Genomic DNA, 13,166 nt, shown 5'->3' with positions numbered 1-13,166 from the left:
ATGAGCATCACTGTAGTTTGTTGTGCAATGGAATTATGCATAGCACATTGCCTAAACCACAAACACCTAAGACAGCTCCCACGTAGAATTAGGATTTTGTTTACACTGAATGACGACTGAATCTTTCGTTTGTCATCTCTCTCAACATCCTGTTTGTATAATAAGTACTTTGAATCAATAAAATTGAAACTGGCACCAGTATGTTTGATTTACCTGTAGCATTGATGTTGAAAAATTCAATAGATCTTTCTAATTGCAGATCAGTGAATGTTAAATGGCAATCAGTCTCTCACTCTAGCGTTCATGTGTTGGCGTAAATGAGACTATAATCCTTGCACTAATGATCTGATTCCCTGTGAAACATTTACTTTCAGAGACAGGACAGTGAGGGCAGCATTAAGAATGGGAGTTTATACCTTCCTGTTTTCCAATATCGTGCAAGGAATCCATGAAGTAGATCAGAGGCACCTCGTGCTCCGTTTCCAATAGCCACACAATTCCACATACAGCTCAGAGCTTCAGAAATATTATGCTGCACTTCCCTGGAGAGAGAGAGAGAGAGAGAGAGAGAGTCCTATACCAATGTGGTACCTAGCCTAGCCTCAACATGAACATCCGTTTATTTACATCACAGCTTCTGTGTCTTGTCACTGTAGAGCCAATTGTTGCTCCATGACAATCACAACAAAATGATCAGGAAAGTCTTACATAATGTTTTAATGTTTTTCGGGTTTACTTGCCCTTTTGAGTTTTGGGAAAAAAATCAAATTTTCTAAAACTTCTGCCATTGCTGGGAGCTGCCTGTTAGACCCCACCACCTATGTTCTTTATGTTTAGCAGTTATATGTAAAATAATGCCACAGTATTACTTAAGACAGTTAGTTCCTAACAAAGACTATGGAAGACCTGCTGAATGGCTAAGTGTCCTGACATGGGAATATCTAGAAATTTCTGTTTCAGAATGTTGTCATAAAAGAAATTTTGCTTACTGGAAAATTATTTTAATGTTGGGTATAACCATACAAATACAACTACTTCAGTGTTGTGGATCTGATGACAGTAATACCCCACACAGCCTTCTCCTGAATTTTATGGACAAAAATACTGTAAGTGTTTCACATTTTGAGGTTGCTTCCCGATGCCACATCAAATTAACAAACACTGCCTGACATGAAACAAGTTGAAAGTGACAGATATTCAGAGGGAGATGGATTAAAACAGCTGTACATGTCAAACAGTATTTTATTTCATTCTAAATGATAGTACAACTACTTACAACTTACACCACCACTGGATAACACAGAAAGCATCCACAAGGATGCCTGTTTCTGACAGAAATAGACAATAAATATACAAAAATAGATTAATAAGTATATAAATCAATGTTTTGTTTTTATATAAGATCGGGAACAAAATAATATGTAACATGGGGACACAAGTGTAAATCAATACATACATATTATAAAGACAAGCAGAACATTGCAAGCCATGATATGGGATACCTTTAAATAATTTTAGTAACTGTACTGAAAATACAACATTATTCATGTCCAGAGTGTACTAACATTTTAAAAAAAAACATAGCAAACACCAACGAACTGTGAATTCTTTACAAGTAGGGCTTTGAAAAGTGATTTACAAACAAATATTAGGCAATACTATAAGCAAATTTGAGATAAAAATTGTTAAAGTGACTAGTATTGACACAAGATATTAAAGAGATGGTACAATGATGTACTGAACATCTAAATGGCTACACCAATCTATTAAGTGGACAATTCACTTATGTAAATTAAATTTGCTTAATCGCTCATCAAGAATTAATTTAAAATAATTAGCTTGTTTATTCACATTTTCTCATATGGTAAGGAAGGCACTGCTACATTTAACAATCAACTTGACAGATGGAATACATAAATAATTATCAATTTACCATCTAATGACTGGAATATTATTATTATTATTATTATTATTATTATTATTATTATTATTATAAATAGGGGTAATGCAGGAGTAGCTTTAATAATGAATAGGAAAATAGGAGTGCGGGTAAGCTACTACAAACAGCATAGTGAACACATTATTGTGGCCAAGATAGATACGAAGCCCACACCTACTACAGTAGTACAAGTTTATATGCCAACTAGCTCTGCAGACGATGAAGAAATTGAAGAAATGTATGATGAAATAAAAGAAATTATTCAGATAGTGAAGGGAGACGAAAATTTAATAGTCATGGGTGACTGGAATTCGAGTGTAGGAAAAGGGAGAGAAGGAAACGTAGTAGGTGAATATTGATTGGGGCTAAGAAATGAAAGAGGAAGCCGCCTGGTAGAATTTTCCAAAGAGCACAAGTTAATCATAGCTAACACTTGGTTTAAGAATCATGATAGAAGGTTGTATACATGGAAGAACCCTGGAGATACTAAAAGGTATCAGATAGATTATATAATGGTAAGACAGATTTAGGAACCAGGTTTTAAATTTTAAGACATTTCCAGGGGCAGATGTAGACTCTGACCACAATCTATTGGTTATGACCTGTAGATTAAAACTGAAGAAACTGCAAAAAGGTGGGAATTTAAGGAGATGGGACCTGGATAAACTGAAAGAACCAGAGGTTGTACAGAGTTTCAGGGAGAGCATAAGGGAATAATTGAAAGGAATGGGGGAAAGAAATACAGTAGAAGAAGAATGGGTAGCTTTGAGGGATTAAGTAGTGAAGGCAGCAGAGGATCAAGTAGGTAAAAAGACGAGGGCTAGTAGAAATCCTTGGGTAACAGAAGAAATATTGAATTTAATTGATGAAAGAAGAAAATATAAAAATGCAGTAAGTGAAGCAGGCAAAAAGGAATACAAACGTCTCAAAAATGAGATCGACAGGAAGTGCAAAATGGCTAAGCAGCGATGGCTAGAGGACAAATGTAAGGATGTAGAGGCTTATCTCACTAGGGGTAAGATAGATACTGCATACAGGAAAATTAAAGAGACCTTTGGAGATAAGAGAACCACTTGTATGAATATCAAGAGCTCAGATGGAAACCCAGTTCTAAGCAAAGAAGGGAAAACAGAAAGGTGGAAGGAGTATATAGAGGGTCTATACAAGGGCGATGAACTTGAGGACAATATTATGGAAATGGAAGAGGATGTAGATGAAGATGAAATGGGAGATACGATACTGCGTGAAGAGTTTGACAGAGCACTGAAAGACCTGAATCGAAACAAGGCCCACGGAGTAGACAACATGCCATTGGAACTACTGACGGCCTTGGGAGAGCCAGTCCTGACAAAACTCTACCATCTGGTGAGCAAGATGTATGAAACAGGCAAAATACCCTCAGACTTCAAGAAGAATATAATAATTCCAATCCCAAAGAAAGCAGGTGTTGACAGATGTGAAAATTACCGAACAATCAGTTTAATAAGCCACAGCTGCAAAATACTAACACGAATTCTTTACAGGCGAATGGAAAAACTGGTAGAAGCCGACCTCAGGGAAGATCAGTTTGGATTCCGTAGAAATGTTGGAACACGTGAGGCAATACTGACCTTACGACTTATCTTAGAAGAAAGATTAAGGAAAGGCAAACCTATGTTTCTAGCATTTGTAGACTTAGAGAAAGCTTTTCACAATGTTGACTGGAATACTCTCTTTCAAATTCTAAAGGTGGCAGGGGTAAAATACAGGGAGCGAAAGGCTATTTACAATTTGTACAGAAACCAGATGGCAGTTATAAGAGTCGAGGGACATGAAAGGGAAGCAGTGGTTAAGAAGGGAGTAAGACAGGGTTGTAGCCTCTCCCCAATGTTATTCAATCTGTATATTGAGCAAGCAGTAAAGGAAACAAAAGAAAAATTCAGAGTAGGTATTAAAATCCATGGAGAAGAAATAAAAACGTTGAGGTTCGCCGATGACATTGTAATTCTGTCAGAGACAGCAAAGGGCTTGGAAGAGCAGTTGAATGGAATGGATGGTGTCTTGAAGGGAGGATATAAGACGAACATCAACAAAAGCAAAACGAGGATAATTGAATGTAGTCTAATTTGGGTGATGTTGAGTGTATTAGATTAGGAAATGAGACAAAGTAGTAAAGGAGTTTTGGTATATGGGGAGCAAAATAACTGATGATGGTCGAAGTAGAGAGGATATAAAATGTAGACTGGCAATGGCAAGGAAAGCGTTTCTGAAGAAGAGAAATTTGTTAACATCGAGTATAGATTTAAGTGTCAGGAAGTCATTTCTGAAAGTATTTGTATGGAGTGTAGCCATGTATGGAAGTGAATGGACGGTAAATAGTTTGGACAAGAAGAGAATAGAAGTTTTCGAAATGTGGTGCTACAGAAGAATGCTGAAGATTAGATGGGTAGATCACATAACTAATGAGGAAGTATTGAATAGGATTGGGGAGAAGAGAAGTTTGTGGCACAACTTGACCAGAAGAAGGGATCGGTTGGTAGGACATGTTCTGAGGCATCAAGGGATCACCAATTTAGTATTGGAGGGCAGCGTGGAGGGTAAAAATTGTAGGGGGATACCAAGAGATACCTGGCTGACTGTCTTCTTATCTGCATGCTCCTTTAGGTGTTTCCCCTCAAAAATAACTCTTCCACTGCAGCTATGAAACAGATTTACTGGGCGTAGGAACTGACTATTAACTAGGAAAACATGTTGTGTAAACCACTATATACATTCTGAAACTAACTCTTCAAAAAATACATGGTGCTCAAGTCTTTTACCACAATTATTTGTGAAATAATCCAAAGATTTACCCTTCACTGTTGACATCCAGAGCCCACACTCACAATAACACTGTATTCTAATGGGGCATGCGGTTCTATGCGCTCCAGTCCGGAGCCGTGCTGCTGCTGCAGTCGCAGGTTCGAATCCTTATAGCTTAGATTCAGTTCTTCAAAGTCCTTCGTTCCCTCATCCTCATGAGATATACAACTATCATCAGTGATTTTCTTGCTTCCATCACAGGATTCTTCTTCTCCTTCTCCATAAGGTAGTATGAAGAAATGTTAAGGTGTTAAGTTGTCAAGAACGAGGAAACATGTTACATTGATTGAACAGGAAACTGCACATAAACTGATAAAAACTCTATCTTTTCATGCAATTACAAGAAAAAAAGAGAGATTCAATGAATCAGTGAAAGTAAGTTTGTACTACATGTACCACAGTACTAAATCATAATTTTTTCTCTGAAACCCAATTTGTTTTGGCCAGAAAATATATTGCTTTAATATAGTTTGAATACAGTTAACTTCATGACTGTCAGATTGGTGATCAAGGGAGTGGAGTGAACTGGAGGCCAGCGGAGGGGCAGCGGAGGCGAGGCGAGCAGAGGGCAGGGCAGTGGAGGCGAGCAGAGGGCAGGGCAGTGGAGGCGAGCAGAGGGCAGGGCAGTGGAGGCGAGCAGAGGGCAGGGCAGTGGAGGCGAGCAGAGGGCAGGGCAGTGGAGGCGAGCAGAGGGCAGGGCAGTGGAGGCGAGCAGAGGGCAGGGCAGTGGAGGCGAGCAGAGGGCAGGGCAGTGGAGGCGAGCAGAGGGCAGGGCAGTGGAGGCGAGCAGAGGGCAGGGCAGTGGAGGCGAGCAGAGGGCAGGGCAGTGGAGGCGAGCAGAGGGCAGGGCAGTGGAGGCGAGCAGAGGGCAGGGCAGTGGAGGCGAGCAGAGGGCAGGGCAGTGGAGGCGAGCAGAGGGCAGGGCAGTGGAGGCGAGCAGAGTGCAGGGGCGAGGGGAGGCAATGAGTTGAGACAAGACAGGATGGGAGGGGTCAGTGTTAGCTATGTGCTGAGAGCCACACTGACAACAAGACTCTGCATGAATCTACAGAAAAGGCAACAGATTGAGCAAATGGAACTTGACAAAGAACTGTAACTGGCTGTCACTTCGTGCTAACACTCAACATGCAGAAATGTCAGCCACAAAGTTATTTTTAGTATACCGTATGTTGAGCTGATCGTACTTGTGTGTCCAAAGAGAAAAGGTGCACAATTTGGACAGTACTGAAAGTTTTACAGGAGCATACATTTTCGTATGAAATTGCATGGCACATTGTGACATCATATTTAGATGTTTGAAGCCAGATACCTTTGGCATTGGTTTTGACTGTTTCCCTGAGACAATCTGATTGTTGCTGGTTACACTTTTAAGCCAACTCTTATAAAACATCGACATCGATACTCTGCAAATCACAATTAACTGGCTGGCAGAGGGTTCATTGAAGCACCTCTACAATAATTCTGTATTAGTCCAATCTCGTACAGTGCGCAGAAGAAAATGAACATCTGTATCTATCAGTGAGAGCTCTGATTTCGCTTATTTTATTTTGGCGATCGTTTCTTCCTATGTAGGTGGGTGTCAACAAAATATTTTAGCATTCAGAGGATAAAGTTGGTGACTGAAATTTCGTGAGAAGATATCACCTTTGTTTTAATGATGTCCACCCAAAATTCTGTATCATGTCTGTGACTCTCTCTCCCCTATTTTGCAATAATACAAAACGTGCTGCCCTTCTTTGAACTTCCTAGATGCATTCCGTCAGTCCTATCTGGTAAGGATCTCACACCACACAGCACTATTCTAAAAGAGAGTGGACAAGTGTAGTGTAGGCAGTTTCTTTAGAGGTCTGTTACATTTGCTAAGTGTCCTGCCATAAAACACAATCTTTGGTTAGCCTTCTCCACAACATTTCCTATACGTTCCATCCAAGCAGCACTGTCATCAAAAGTATTTCCATTACTATCGCGTAGAGAAGGCATTGCTTGTGTCCTGCAGCAAGCATACTTCGCATACAAGCAGAACCTCTTTGGATTTTCTGCCAGGTTTCGAGACAACGTTCCATTTAAATTTGTCATGTTTTTTTCCCCATTGTTTCTACAACAATTCTAACTGGTTTTGTGTACCAAGGAGGGTTAGCTCCATTGTTTGTTACTTTATTTCGCATAAATCTTTCAACTGCTGCCGATACTATTTCTTTGAATTCATGCCACATCTGTTCTGCACTTACATTGTTAATTTGGAAGGAGTGGAGATTGTCTCCCAGGAAGGCGTCAAGTGAATTTTTATCTGCTTTTGTGAATAGGTATATTTTTCATTTATTTTTGGAGGAATTGCAGCTTACAATATTCAATCTCGCTAAGACAACCCTGTGTTCACTAATCCCAGTACCTGTTCTGATGCTCGTTTTAGATCAGGATTATTCGTTGCTAAGAGGTCAAGTGTGTTTTCACAACTGTTTATGATTCGCATGGGCTCATGTACTAACTGCTTGAAATAATTTTCAGAGAATGAATTTAGCACAATTTCTGGTGATGTTTTATGTGTACCACGGGAATTAAACACACATTTTCGCCAATATAGTGGGGGTAAATTAAAGACATGATGAACTATAACTGTACGAGTTTCGTACTTGTTTGAAATAAAACTCAAGTTTTCTTTGAACCTTTCAGCAATTGCATCATCCGAATTGGGAGATCAGTAAAAGGATCCAATTATTATTTTATTCCGCTTGCAAGAATAACCTCTGCTCATATTTACTCACAGGAACTATCTACTTCAATTTTGCGATAAGCTAAGTTACTTCTAACAGCAACAACCATGTCACCGCCAACTGTGTTAAGCCTATCCTTTTAGAACACCATTAGGTTCTTCACAAAAATTTTGGCTGAACTTACCTATGGCTTTAGCCAACTTTCAGTGCCTATAACGATTTGAGCATCAGTGCTTTCTACTAGCACTTGAAGCTTTGGTACCTGGCCAACACAATACCGATGGCTCCTGTATCTACGTTCTTCCTGTGTTCGGCCTGCACCCTTTGTGACTAAAGCTCTTCTTGGTTTTCTCCTAGACCCTCTAACCTAAAAAACTGCCCATTCAATGCAACACAGCCCCTGCATGTAGTGGACTTCTGACCTGTTCAGCGGACCCTGAAACCCAACCACCTTATGGCACCAGTCGAGGAATCTGCAGCCTACACCGTCACAGAACCACCTGAGCCTCTGATTCAGACCCTCCACTCGGCTCTGTACCAAAGGTCCACAATCAGTCCTGTCAGTTATGCTGCAAATGGTGAGCTCTATTTTCAACTCGCAACCAAGACTGGTAGCCTATACCACTTCTGTTAGCTACTCAAAACCAGAGAGAATCTCTTCCGATCCAAAGCAACACACATCATTGGTACCGACATGAGTCACCACTTGCATTTGGCTGCACAATGTGCTCTTCATGGCATCCGGAAGGACCCATTCCACATCTGGAATGACTCCACCCAGTATGCACATGGAGTGCATACTGGCTTCCTTCCCCTTCTTGGCAGCCATGTCCCTAACAGGCCCCATAAAGCGCCTAACATTCGAGCTCCCAACTACCAATAATCCCACCCTCTGTGACTGCCCGGATCTAGCAGGCAAAGAGGTTTCCTCAAACAGAACAGGTGACTCCTTCTGGCTGAGCAACAGTGTCAGCCACAGACAGCAAATGGAACCAGCTTGTCAGACTAACCAGGGAGGGCCTATGTGCAGCCCCCTGGAAGTCTTTCGCTGCCTGTCACACCCCGAAGAGACCTCCCACTCGACCGTGGATGAGGGGTCGGAGGGGTCAACCTCAGTGTGAGCAGTAAAGGCTGGCCACCAGAGACTATCGGTTGGAGGACGCGGATGTGCTGAATATCCATTGGAGCCTCAAGGCCGGCCCACAACAGTGATGCCATCCATTGCATCTTCAAGCTGTGTAACTAAAGCCATTACAGCCTGAAGCTGAGAGCCAAGTGTCACCAACTCGGCTCACATCCACACACAACGTATCCATATGAAGGACTGTGGAAAACTACACTACCCAGACAAATTGACTATTGACATGTGCTGCAGAACTCTACTGTAGACCCTGACAACAAAGCAAGAACTGTGTGCAATAAAATAGATTAATATGCAGAGATTAAAAACCGAACTAGTGAAGCACTCAAGTGAGACTAAATAATTCGCTCCTTATATGGGACCTGTAACATTTCACAAGATTGGTTTACTTTACGATGCGAACGAAAATGCAATAACTGTACCTATTAGATATTAAATGAACATGCAGAAACTCAAGACACTAAACTATCAAAGCACACAAATATTATTTAATTTGATACATAAAAAATCTACCCACCAAGTGGCGGCAGAACACACACATAAAAGACGGTTGTAACTGGCAAGCCTTCAGAGCCAGTGGCTCCTCCTTCAGGCAGAGGGGTTGAAAGGGAAGGAAGAGGGGTAAAGGAAAAGGACTGGAGAGGTTTAGGAAAAGGGGTAGATTTCAGAAAAGTCAACTACAACCGTGAGTCAGGAGAGACTTACTGTACAGGATGAGAAGGAAAGACTTCCTTCCCCTTCAACCATTCTGCCTGAAGAAGGAGTCACTGGCTACGAAAGCTTGCCAATTACAACTGTCTTTCATGTGTGTGTTCTGCCACCGCTTGGTGAGTGGAATTTTTATACATCCAATTAAATAATTTTGTCAATAATTGATTGTATTGTTATAAAAGCAAACACATGTAATTATACAATTTGTTTCTGTTTAGGAACTCACTCACAAAATCGATTACTTCCCCGTTCCTGCGTCTACCTCTGCCGGCTGCTGCTGCCTGCACATTTCATACTTCATACATAAGTTCTACGGATCGGAGTGTGGAATGTCAGATCCCTTAATCGAGCAGGTAGGTTAGAAAATTTAAAAAGGGAAATGGATAGGTTAAAGTTAGATATAGTAGGAATTGGTGAAATTCACTGGCAGGAGGAACAAGACTTTTGGTCAGGCGAATACAGGGCTATAAATACAAAATCAAATAGGGGTAATGCAGGAGTAGGTTTAATAATGAATAAAAATATAGGAGTGCGGGTAAGCTACTACAAACAGCGTAGTGAATGCATTATTGTGGCCAAGATAGACACAAAGCCCATGCCTACTACAGTAGTACAAGTTTATATGCCAACTAGCTTTGCAGATGATGAAGAAATTGAAGAAATGTATGATGAAATAAAAGAAATTATTCAGATAGTGAAGGGTGACGAAAATTTAATAGTCATGGGTGACTGGAATTCGAGTGTAGGAAAAGGGAGAGAAGGAAACGTAGTAGGTGAATATGGGTTGGAGATAAGAAATGAAAGAGGAAGCCGCCTGGTAGAATTTTGCACAGAGCATAACTTAATCATAGCTAACACTTGGTTCAAGAATCATGAAAGAAGGTTGTATACATGAAAGAATCCTGGAGATACTGACAGGTATCAGATAGATTATATAATGGTAAGACAGAGATTTAGGAACCAGGTTTTAAATTGTAAGATATTTCCAGAGGCAGATGTGGACTCTGACCACAATCTATGGGTTATGACCTGTAGATTAAAACTGAAGAAACAGCAAAAAGGTGGGAATTTAAGGAGATGGGACCTGGATGAACTGACTAAGCCAGAGGTTGTACAGAGTTTCAGGGAGAGCATAAGGGAACAATTGACAAGAATTGGGGAAATAAATACAGTAGATGAAGAATGGGTAGCTTTGAGAGATGAAGTAGTGAAGGCAGCAGAGGATCTAGTAGGTAAAAAGACGAGGGCTAGTAGAAATCCTTGGGTAACAGAAGAAATATTGAATTTAATTGATGAAAGGAGAAAATATAAAAATGAAGTAAATGAAGGAGGCGAAAAGGAATACAAACGTCTCAAAAATGAGATCGACAGGAAGTGCAAATGGCTAAGCAGCGATGGCTAGAGGACAAATGTAAGGATGTAGAGGGTTATCTCACTAGGGATAACATAGATACTGCCTACAGGAAATTTAAGGAGACCTTTGGAGAAAAGAGAACCACTTGTATAAATATCAAGAGCTCAGATGGAAACCCAGTTCTAAGCAAAGAAGGGAAAGCAGAAAGTGGAAGGAGTATACAGAGGGTCTATACAAGGACAATGTACTTGAGGACAATATTATGGAAATGGAAGAGGATGTAGATGAAGATGAAATGGGAGATACGATACTGCGTGAAGAGTTTGACAGAACACTAAAAGACCAGAGTCGAAATAAGGCCTGGGAGTAGACAACATTCCATTAGAACTACTGACGCCTTGGGAGAGCCAGTCCTGACAAAACTCTACCATCTTGTGAGCAAGATGTGAGAGGGAATTAGATTAGGAAATGAGACACTTAAAGCAGTAAAGGAGTTTTGCTATTTGGGGAGCAAAATACCTGATGATGGTCGAAGTAGAGAGGATATAAAATGTAGACTGGCAATGGCAAGGAAAGCGTTTCTGAGGAAGAGAAATTTGTTAAAATCAAGTATAGATTTAAGTGACAGGAAGTCGTTTCTTGAAGTATTTGATAGAAGCTTTCGAAATGTGGTGCTACAGAAGAATGATGAAGATTAGATGGGTAGATCATATAACTAATGAGGAGGTATTGAATAGGATTGGGGAGTAGAGAAATTTGTGGCACAACTTGACTAGAAAAAGGGATCAGTTGGTAGGACACGTTCTGAGGCATCAAGGGATCACCAATTTAGTATTGGAGGGCAGCGTGGAGGGTAATAATCGTAGGGGAGACCAAGAGATGAATACACTAAACAGATTCAGAAGGATGTATGTTGTAGTAGGTACTGGGAGATGATGAAGCTTGCACAGGATAGAGTGGCATGGAGAGCTGCATCAAACCAGTTTCAGGACTGAAGACCACAACAACAAAGTAAGTTAAACTCATTTTGGAGAAAACTTAACTGTGTTAGCTCACAATAAGAGCAACTGTTGACACTTTTCTGTATTCCAATTTTCTTTACAGGATGTCTTCACTGGATGTCTCTGGCTACTAACTTGCACCTTGGCTCCCATTGTAGCAGTAACAGAGGCAGCAGCTATACCTTTGGGCATGTAACCAGCAGGAACTGTATACCCTGAGATGACAAGTCATGGCATACCTTCTAATATTGTGTCGACCATCTTTTGCCTGGCATAGTGCAGCAACTTGACTTGGCATAGACTCAACCACTCATTGGAAGCCCCTGCAGAAATACTGAGTCATGCTGCCTCTACAGCCTCCCATAATTGTGAAAGTGTTGTTGGTGCAGGATTTTGTACACGAACTGATGTCTTGATAATGTCCCATAAATGTTTGGTGGGTGGCCAAATCATTTGCTTGAACTATCGAGAATGTTCTTCAAAACAATCGTGAACAATTGTACCCAGAAACATGGTGCATTGTTGTCCATAAAAATTCCCTTGTTTCCAGAATGAGATTTTCACTCCGCAGCGGAGTGTGCGCTGATATGAAACTTCCTGGCAGATTAAAACTGTGTGCCCGACCGAGACTCGAGCTCGGGACCTTTGCCTTTCGCGGGCAAGTGCTCTACCATCTGAGCTACCGAAGCACGACTCACGCCCAGTACTCACAGCTTTGGAAGGTAGGAGACGAGGTACTGGCAGAAGTAAAGCTGTGAGTATCGGGCGTGAGTCGTGCTTCGGTAGCTCAGATGGTAGAGCACTTGCGCGCGAAAGGCAAAGGTCCCGAGCTCGAGTCTCGGTCGGGCACACAGTTTTAATCTGCCAGGAAGTTTCATATCAGCGCACACTCCGCTGCAGAGTGAAAATCTCATTCTGGATTTCATACTTTGCTTTACAACATCTGTAACATCAAACCAGTAGATATTTGCAGGCATGGAATGGAAAAACTACAGGCACTTTGGACTATTCTGCATGACAAAATATTCTGTTGGTGGTTAATTTCCATATTCTGTTCAATTAAGTAATGAAAAATGCTTTAAAACATGCACTGTTTGCATATAAATTAATCACAAATTATCATGACAAATTTACAATGAATTTTAATAAAACCAAGTTATTCTTAATAATAACCAAACTTAAACCAGTAAGATGTTACACTATTTTGGCTTTAATATGGTATCCAGATGAAATACTATGTCACTTTTGAGTAGCATTTCAGGACAATTCCTAGCATTGCCAGTAAAATGCTGTCACAATATTTTCACATTAAGTTTTTTTAGAAGATGACCAGTATGAAAATGGTTAATGTATAAAATAACTGTAAGAGAATGAATAAAACAAGAATAAACTACAGGGTAATTTAAACATTAAGGTAATCATGCTAACCAACAACAAGTTTTATACTAGCTACCCATATTCACTTGGT

The 13,166-nt window shown here is 40.6% G+C and overlaps 1 protein-coding gene across 2 annotated transcripts in view; it reads left to right on the top strand.

Moving 5' to 3' along the window:
* Positions 1-13,166, top strand: part of LOC126143125 (disks large homolog 5-like) — a 420,567-nt gene that overhangs the window by 272,100 nt on the left and 135,301 nt on the right. The window lies entirely within an intron of this gene.

Source organism: Schistocerca cancellata, unplaced genomic scaffold (assembly GCF_023864275.1).
Source record: "Schistocerca cancellata isolate TAMUIC-IGC-003103 unplaced genomic scaffold, iqSchCanc2.1 HiC_scaffold_782, whole genome shotgun sequence".
Lineage (NCBI taxonomy): Eukaryota > Metazoa > Arthropoda > Insecta > Orthoptera > Acrididae > Schistocerca > Schistocerca cancellata.
Note: the sequence above shows the minus strand (reverse complement) of the source record. Positions and strands in the feature narration are given on the sequence as shown.